The sequence below is a fragment of the Podarcis bocagei genome, assembly GCF_964188305.1.
Source record: "Podarcis bocagei genome assembly, chromosome: 16".
Lineage (NCBI taxonomy): Eukaryota > Metazoa > Chordata > Lepidosauria > Squamata > Lacertidae > Podarcis > Podarcis bocagei.
This window is the reverse complement of record NC_138142.1, coordinates 34,044,802-34,054,302: the sequence shown is the minus strand read 5'-3', so window position 1 is coordinate 34,054,302 and position 9,501 is coordinate 34,044,802.

The following is a 9,501-nucleotide window of genomic DNA, read 5'->3' as shown; positions in this document are numbered from 1 at the left end:
CCGGATGTGCGGTGGGTTGGGCGAGGCGTAATGGAGCCGCAGAGATAGGAATGAGGAAGAGGCGCGCGTCCACCTGGAAAGGAGGGTAATGTTTTTGCCTTGCGAGTTGCGGGACTACAACTCCCGTCATGCCCTCCTCGACCTTTTGGGCGTTGCTGGCTGCTGGGGTTGCTGGGAGTTGCAGTTCAGCAACGGCTGGAAGGCCAGGCAGGTTCCTCCAGCCCTGCTTTTTTAAAAAAATAAAATGTATTGGTTTTCACAACATTATAAGCAAACAAACACATAAGACAAACAAACATAAATCATAGCCTTACTGAAAATTAGACTTATTAACATTGTTACGTGACTTCCTCGCTTCCCCTTGGTTGAATTTCATTGCATATCCTTTTAACGGTTTTCCAAATCACAGTTCTTATAAAATTTAACTTAAACATTAACATCCTTAGATCTTCACATTATGAAATTAAACATATTAATTCGACACTTAACATAGATAATATCCTAAGCCAATTAAGTGTCTGCAAGCTGTTTTCAGTTAATTTAACTTAACATATTTAACTAAGTAATCATTAAATTTAATCCACTCTTCCTGATACTCCTCCTCCTTCTGGTCGCGGACTCTTCCGGTTAGGTCGGCTAGCTCCGAAATATCCATCATTTTCATCTGCCATTCTTCCAGCCCTGCTTTGGAGGCTTGTCTATCCCCAGCAAAGTGTATTGCATGTAAGCGTAGTGCCTTGTATGCATGCGGGAGCGAGCCTTTGCTTGAGCTGTGTTCGAGCACAACCTCCGTTTTTATTACTTCTGTGCTGTTTGTACATCTTTCTGTTTTTTTTAAAAAAAAATTGTTTCAGTTCTGTTACAATGCAATTACTTTTTGACTATTCTCTTTTGTATGTTTTCAGTTTTTTGTGGTTTATGGCATGCGTGTGGTAAGTTTTGTAAGCTGCCTCGAGTCCCGGATATAAATGAGGATGACGATGGTCGGATCTTCAACCTCCATCAGCCCCAGGTGACATGCCCGGTGGTTAGTGATGGTGGGAACTGGAGCCTTGCAGCATAGGGTTCCTCCCATCCCCTACCTTAAAGACTAGTAAACGTGTGTTACAGAATTACAATTTCCAGCAACTCTTAATAAACTACAGTACCCAGAATTCTTTGTTGTTGTTGTTGTTTAGTCATTTAGTCGCGTCCGACTCTTTGTGACCCCCTGGACCAGAGCACGCCAGGCACTCCTGTCTTCCACTGCCTCCCGCAGTTTGGTCAAACTCATGCTGGTAGCTTCGAGAACACTGTCCAACCATCTCGTCCTCTGTCGTCCCCTTCTCCTTGTGCCCTCCATCTTTCCCAACATCAGGGTCTTTTCCAGGGAGTCTTCTCTTCTCATGAGGTGGCCAAAGTATTGGAGCTTCAGCTTCAGGATCTGTCCTTCCAGTGAGCACTGTTGTAAATAAAAATATGCCCTTTTCCCTTATGGGGTATCCAAGAGCCCATATAGAGTCCTTACATAGGTTGCCTATTGGTAGGAGAAAATAACAGGGGCCAACCAGAGAATATTGAGAAGCAAAGCAGCTAGTAAGCTTGATCTTTATTAATCTGTTGCAACAGGGTCCTCTTCCTCTCCTGCGTGTGAGGGGAGCACCCTGTTGCAACAGATTAATAAAGATCAAGCTTACTAGCTGCTTTGCTTCTCAATATTCAACAGCACTCAAGGCTGATTTCCTTCAGAATGGAGAGGTTTGATCTTCTTGCAGTCCATGGGACTCTCAAGAGTCTCCTCCAGCACCATAATTCAAAAGCATCAATTCTTCGGCGATCAGCCTTCTTTATGGTCCAGCTCTCATTCCCATACATCACTACTGGGAAAACCATAGCTTTAACTATACGGACCTTTGTTGGCAAGGTGATGCCTCTGCTTTTTAGGATGCTGTCTAGGTTTGTCATTGCTTTTCTCCCAAGAAGCAGGCGTCTTTTAATTTCGTAACTGCTGTCACCATCTGCAGTGATCATGGAGCTCAAGAAAGTAAAATCTCTCACTGCCTCCATTTCTTCCCCTTCTATTTGCCAGGTTATTATATAATCCATGGACATGGAGCCTTACAAACAATGAGATGACAGGGCACTGCATCAAGGGAGCGATTGTGGTCTACTGGTTAAGAGTGTCAGACTAGGATCTGGCTGATCAGGGTTCAAATCCCCTCTCTGCCATGAAACTCACTGGGTGACCTTGAGCTAGTCATTCAGCCTATCCTGCTTAACAAGGTTGTTGGGAGGATGAAATAAGAACCATGTAAAGTTCCTCTTTAAAGGAAAAGTGAGATATAAATGTGATAAATAAATCAAGCAATAAATCAGGGGTAGGCAACCTTAAGACCCGTGGGCCTTCTCCAGGGACGCGGACTTAGAAAAAATATTGGGGGGGCCCGGGAAAGCTCATGAATAATAAATAAGCTCATGAATATGCAAATAAAGTGGCTCCGGCCCTAAATAGGGCAAGCCACGCCCCCCCAGCCAGCCGATTGGCTGGCTGGGAGGTGTGGCCAGTCGGGATTCCCCTGTTCTCGCGGGATTTCCGGCAGTGCCTTGGCAGTGGCGGTGGTGCTGCGAAGCAGCGAGGCAGGAGCCCCCGCCCCCGGGGATTCCCTAATCTCGCGGGGGACGGCCGGGGCTCTCCGATTAGGGCGCGCGGCTGGCTGGCTGGCGAAGGAGCAGGTGGGGAGGAGGCGGGGGACGGCGGCGGCGCTCTGCTGGAAGGGCGCCCGCCCGAGATTATTGGGGGGGCTGAGCCCCCCCAAAAAATTTTTTGAGGGGGCTCGAGCCCCCTCAAGCCCCATGGAGTCGGCGCCTATGGCCTTCTCAATCCGGCCCACAGGCAGTCTGGGAATCGGCGTGTTTTTACATGAGTAGAATGTGTCCTTTTATTTAAAATGCATCTCTGGGTTATTTGTGGGGCATAGGAATTCGTTCATTTCCCCCAAAAAAATATAGTCCGGCCCCCACAAGGTCTGAGGGATGGTGGACCGGCCCATAGCTGAAAAAGGTTGCTGACCCCTGCAATAAACAAACAAACAAACAAGCAAACAAACAAACAAACAGGGCTTTCAATCTGGAAAGAGAGGAAGCAAGGGAAAGGCAATAAAATGCAGGTAGAGGTAAAGGGAGGAGAAGTATTTACTTACTGCATTTAGGTAATTATTTCACTTCCGTTTACATACACTTCAGGTTACAGACTCTGCTATCCCAGAAATAGTGCTTCAGATTAAGAACTTTGCTTCAGGATGAAAACAGAAATCATGCTCTGGTGGTGTGGCGGCAGCAGGAGGCCCCATTAGCCAAAGTGGTGCTTCAGGTTAAGAACAGTTTCAAGTTAAGAATGGACCTCTGGAATGAATTAAGTACTTAACCCGAGGTACCACTGTATTATTAAATTCATAGCTGGCCCTTCAGCAGGTTCCCTTTACAAAAAAAAATCCCATAAAATAAAATGTGGAAATACTACAGTAGAAAAGAGCAGCAAAGAAATTGTCAGACTCAACGAGATTGAAAACAAACACCAAGCCCCATAATAGCAACATAGAGTGCATTAAAGCAGAAAGGTCTTTACTAAAATGACATCAAGGTAGGGATCAGGAGGGCTTCCTTGTGGAGAGTATTCCATAGTCAAGGGGTCATCACTGAGAAGGCCCTTTCACGCAGAGCTCTTTGCCGCACTTCAGATGGCGGGGACACCTGAAGGAGGGCCTTTGCTGAAGATCTCAGCAGGCAGGCAGGCAATGGTGGAGGCAACCAGCCCCTCCAGTCTCCCTCCCTCAAGCCTCGCATAAAAACCAACATCTTGAACCTGAAAATTAATCGGCAGCTGGTGCAATTGGCGAAGCAAAAGCATAATGTGATCATAGCACCCAGTTGGGGTTAACAGCTCTGCAGCTATATTTTGGACTAAGGTCACACCCACACATACATTTAAAGCAGCTGGCTTAATAGGTGGTACATGACCCCAGTCAAGCTGGCAAAAATTTATCATCTGCCCGATAATAAATGTTGGAAATGTAAAGAGACTGAAGGTACCTTCTATCACCTTTGGTGGACGTGCCCGAAGATTAAGGCTTTCTGGGAAATGATCTATAATGAAATGAAAAAGGTACTTAAATGTACGTTTCCTAAAAAACCAGAGGCCTTTCTCTTGGGCATTGTCGGCCAATTGGTGTCAAAGAGGGATAGAACTTTCTTTATGTACGCTACAACAGCAGCAAGAATACTCATCGCAAAGTATTGGAAGACACAAGATCTACCCACTCTGGAAGAATGGCAGATGAAAGTGATGGACTATATGACATTGGCTGAGATGACAGGCAGAATCCGCGACCAACGCAAAGAGACGGTGGAAGAAGAATGGCGAAAATTTAAAAGCTATCTCAAGGACTATCATAAACTTAATGAATGCTAAAGTGTTGTGGTTTATAGAAACAAAGGGATACAGCGATATAAGATTAGAATACAGAGAGGATTAGGATGACAGAGATTGAAAGTAACAATTGGGAGTTGCTAAAAATTTTGGACATTGGGATGCAGAAAGGGGGGGGTATGGGGAAGTCCTAGAAAAGAGGTTTAGGAAAATATGTTATGACATTATATGTGTATGTTTGTCTTTTTAAGTGTTTGTTTGTCTTTAAAAAAAGTTTGTAAAACCAATAAAAATTTTATAAAAAATAATAATAAAGCAGCTGGCTTACCCCACACAAAATCCTAGGAACCGTAGTTTGTTAAAGGTGCTGGGAATTATAGCATTGCAAGGGGGAAATGAGAGTTTCCGGGATTCTTTGTGGTCGGGGGTTGGGTGAGGGAAGGAAGCATGTACTTTAAGCGTGCAGTGTGGATGTGACATAAATTCAGTTTCCATACAGTCTTTAAAGGCAGCCCCACATATAAACAAATTACAGTAGTCTATTCTGGAGGTTCATCAGCAGGCAGGGCGGCAGCAAGGCCCTGCCCAAGCCAGTTCTACTAGTTGGAATATGGACGCAGGTGATCTAAACCACTGAGCCTCTTAGGCTTGCCGATCAGAAAGCCGGCGGTTCGAATCCCCGCGATGGACTGAGCACCTGTTGCTCTGTCCCAGCTTAGCCAACCTAGCCGTTCAAAAGCACGCCAGTGTGAGTAGATAAATAGGTACCGCTCCGGCGGGAAGGCAAACGGGGTTTCCGTGCGCTCTGGCTTCCGTCACAGTGTCCCGTTGCACCAGAAGTGGTTAAGTCATGCTGGCCACATGACCCGGAAAGCTGTCTGTGGACAAACGCCGGCTCCCTCAGCCTGAAAGTGAGATGAGCGACGCAACCCCATAGTTATCTTTGATGACTGGACTTAACCGTCCAGGGATCCTTTGCCTACAAGTAGGATTACTGAGGCCACAGCAGCCTAAGGTGGTAATGGATGATCCATGCCAAGGAGAGGCAGTGGGGTGTAGTGGTTAGTGTGTCAGACTAAGACCTGGGAGATCAGGGTTCAAATCTCCTCCCAGGCACGACCTTGAGTCAATCACTGTCTTGCAGCCTAACCTACCTCACAGGGTTGCTGTAAGGATAAATGGGGAGGGAGAGGGGGCAAAATATATGGTACCTTGAGCTCCCTGGATAAAATGTGAGATACAAATTTTAGTAATAAACAACGGAGGCAACATGTACCTCAAACAATAATGATGGTTCAGTTAGCGCTGCCAGACAGCTCAGGGATGGCATGCCATTAAACCATGCAGGCATATATGATGTCAGCCAGCTAAGGATAATTGGTTTCTGAAAGTCACTTCATGCATTTGATTGTGGCACCAGTCCACAAAACCTATAGCTGAAAGACCGCCTCTTGGGCAAGAGATGTGGGCCACAACATAATGTTTGAAGATTGGGAAAGACTGTGGAAGGAAGGGGTCAAGTTCACTGCATGTATAGTGTTAAAGGAAAATATGATGAAAATGATGTATAGATGGTATTTGACACCTGTAAAACTAGCAAAAATTTACCATAACAGTGATAATCTATGCTGGAAATGTAAAGAAGAAGAGGGTACTTTCTATCATATGTAGTGGACTTGCCCCAAGGTGAAAGACTTCTGGGAGAAGATTTATAATTAATGGGGGGAAATGTTGAAATATATATTTATTAAGAAACCAGAGGCCTTTCTTCTTGGAATACTAAGTTTGGAATGGCTCAAGAAAGATGTTAAATTATTTTTGTATGCCACAATTGCTGCTCGAATTTTATTAGCTAAGAACTGGAAAACACAAGAAATACCAACGGTGGAAGACTGGCAGATGAAGATGATGGATTTTTTGGAGCTAGCCGATCTGACTGAAAGAGTCTGCGACCAGGAGGAGGAGTAGTACCAGGAAGAACGGATGAAATTTAAAGACTATTTAGTTAAATATGTTAAGTTAAATTAAGTGGAAAAGCTTGCAAATACCAGATAGGCTTAGGATTTAAATTTGTAACGTGATGAATTAATATGTTTAATGTCGAACCGCAAAGAAAGAAAGATGTTAAGTGATTAAGTTAATTTTAAAAAAATAATTTAGGATTGGAAAAACTGTTAAAATGATATACATTGAAATTCAACCAGGGAGACACGAGAAAGTCACTTAACAATGTAATTAAGTTTGAATTAATACGGTGAAGATTTATGTTTGTTTGTTTGTTTAAAAAACTTTTTGGAAAATTAATTTTAAAAATTGGAAAAAAGAAAGAAAGACAGAGCTGCCTGGGAGGGTTTGCTACCCTCTGAAGTTTGTTGGAAGGCCTCAGGAGAGGACTTACCTGTGGCAGTCCCTAAGTTGGGAACTCCTTCCCCAAAGAGGTGCGTCTGGCCCCTTCACTGTGCAGCTTCCCCCAGTGCTGAAGACAAAGCTGGCCTTTGACACCTGAGATGTGTGTTTTCAGGGCCCGCCCTATTCCTGTGGCTGCAGTCCGTTTAATCTGTTTTTAATACTGGATTTTAGATCCCCTTTAATTAGGCCCACAAATGAACTGGCAGCCGATGCAGCTATTTGAGACTAGGGCTATATGACTTACAAAGGCAGCCCCGGTCTGGCCACTGTGTTTTGGACCAGTTGATGGTTCCCAGTTGTCTTTGAGGGCACTGAAACAAGCCAATATGAACTTTATACGAAAGCATAGGGGATGGGGGCCAAGTCCTTTCTGTCCCAAAGGAGGCTGAAGCTGCCAAACCAGGCTGAGCTGGAAATCATCTCTCCTACCCACGACGTCCACCTGGGCCTCAAGTGGTAATGATGGACCCAGGAGCCAAGTGTGCTTTCTCCATGTAAAAGGAAAGGGACCCCTGACCATTAGGGCCAGTCGCGGCGACTCTGGGGTTGTGGCCCTCATCTCACTTTATTGGCCGAGGGAGCCGGCGTACAGCTTCCGGGTTATGTGGCCAGCATGACTAAGCCACTTCTGGTGAACCAGAGCAGCGCATGGAAACGCCGTTTACCTTCCCACCTATTTATCTACTTGCACTTTGACGTGCTTTCGAACTGCTAGGTTGGCAGGAGCAGGGACCAAGCAACGGGAGCTCACCCTGTCGTCACCGACCTTCTGATCAGCAAATTCTAGGCTCTGTGGTTTAACCCACAGCGCCACCCGTGTCCCTCCATGTATCCAATGCTAATTATTGGATTCTTTTGCCCCATCTTTTTGTGCCTGCCAAACAGCCGTGTCATGCTTAAAATATTTTATTTTCTTGTTAATTATGCTGTTTTAAATGTGCATTTTATATTTGACTTCACTTAGCAATGCTTTCTTTTGAAATCTTTAAGATTTTGTTTTTGTTAACTTTTTTTGTGTTAAATATGTTTTCATTATTTGACCTCCTTTGTAATGTTTTATTCTGAAATCTTTGAGATGGTATTTTGGTTTCCTGTCAATTGTGTTGCTTTGACTGTGTACTTTATATTTGACTTTCTTCAGAAATGTTTGATTCTGCATTGTTTTGTTGATGTTTAATATGCAGTAAACCGCTTTGAGATTTTCTTTAAAATATAAAGCGGTATAGAAACGAAATCATCATAATCAGAAGAGCAAACCCATCCAAATGACTGGGATCTGGGTTCAAATCCCCACCTGACACTGAAGCTCATTGGGTGACATTCAGCCAGCCACTGCCTAACCTACCTCCTAGGGTTGTTGTTGTGGGGATTAACTGGGGAGGGGTAGAAATATGTTGGACACATTGCGCCCCTTTGGAAGAAAAAGTTGGGCTACAAATGTGATTGATTGATTAATTAATTGACTGATTAATTAATAAAAATGGGTGAATTAATTCATATTCACCCATTGATGTGAATAGCCTAAACTAACTTAGGGTCATTCGTTCCAACAGGTTTACTCTGAGCAGAATTCCACTACTATTGTTATTCATTTTTATTTTTTTATTAAATGTGTATACGCCCTATACTCGTAGATGTCAGGGCAGTTCACAAGATAAGATTACAATATGATATTTATTTGCAATATTAAATGTATCAGTCGCTTTCTTAGGGGCCACAGGAATCCAATGCAACTTACATTATTTAAGCAAGCAAACAAACACAGGGTGCTAACTTGAATAAAATATTGGGGGGGGGGAGGTAAGCACCACCCACATAATCAATCACAACACACACACCATATTGAATGCCAGTGGTCATCAACTTGGGGGAGGGGTGTCTCGGCCCCCTCTAATATTTTATTAAGGGGCTGAAAAGACCTCGGACCCTAGGACTTGGCTCCTATGAAATAAATACATTAAAACCAGCATTTAAAAAAGCAAGTCTCTTTAAAAAAAAAACCACCAACAACTAGATTGCTTCTTCTTTCGTGTCTCATCTTACTCGGCGCACTTGCCATTTTTATTTTCATTTTTCATTTTTCAATGAAGTAGAAAAAGAAGAAAAACTAGATTAAGACAACCTGCCCACGCAAAAAAAAAAAAAAAAAAAAAAAGGTCGCATATAATCAAGAGTCCAAGCCCCGGAAAGAATGACAGCGGTCGCCACCACCACCACCATCGCCATGGCAGCAATGCAATTTACCTCCCCAGGTAAACAGGCGTCATTAACCCACAGAGGAGATTCCCTTCCCCCGCCCATCTCTAAGGGGTGGGCACCTCCGAGGCTCGTGCCTTTCCGCCCCCCACCCTCGGCACCGCCCCAGCCGGTGGCGATCTGCGGGCCGACGCTAGATGGCACCTTCCCCTCGCCGAGTTAGCACCCCTCCGGCTGCCCGTTCCTTAGAGCCGCCCCTGCGCGCGGCGGCGCCCACTGGGTTTGTTGCGCGCCCTGCTGCCGCCGCCGCCGCCGCCACTTCCCTGCCCGCTCCTACGAGGATGGCTCCTCCGGCTCGCCCTCTCCGACAGCCCGGCTGACAACCCTCCACCTCCTCCTCCTTCTCCTCCGCTGCCGCTCCTTTGGGCGCGGACGCACGCGCGCAACAGGCTTTCTGGCACCGGCGGTGCCCTCGCCCGTCCGGGGCAGGC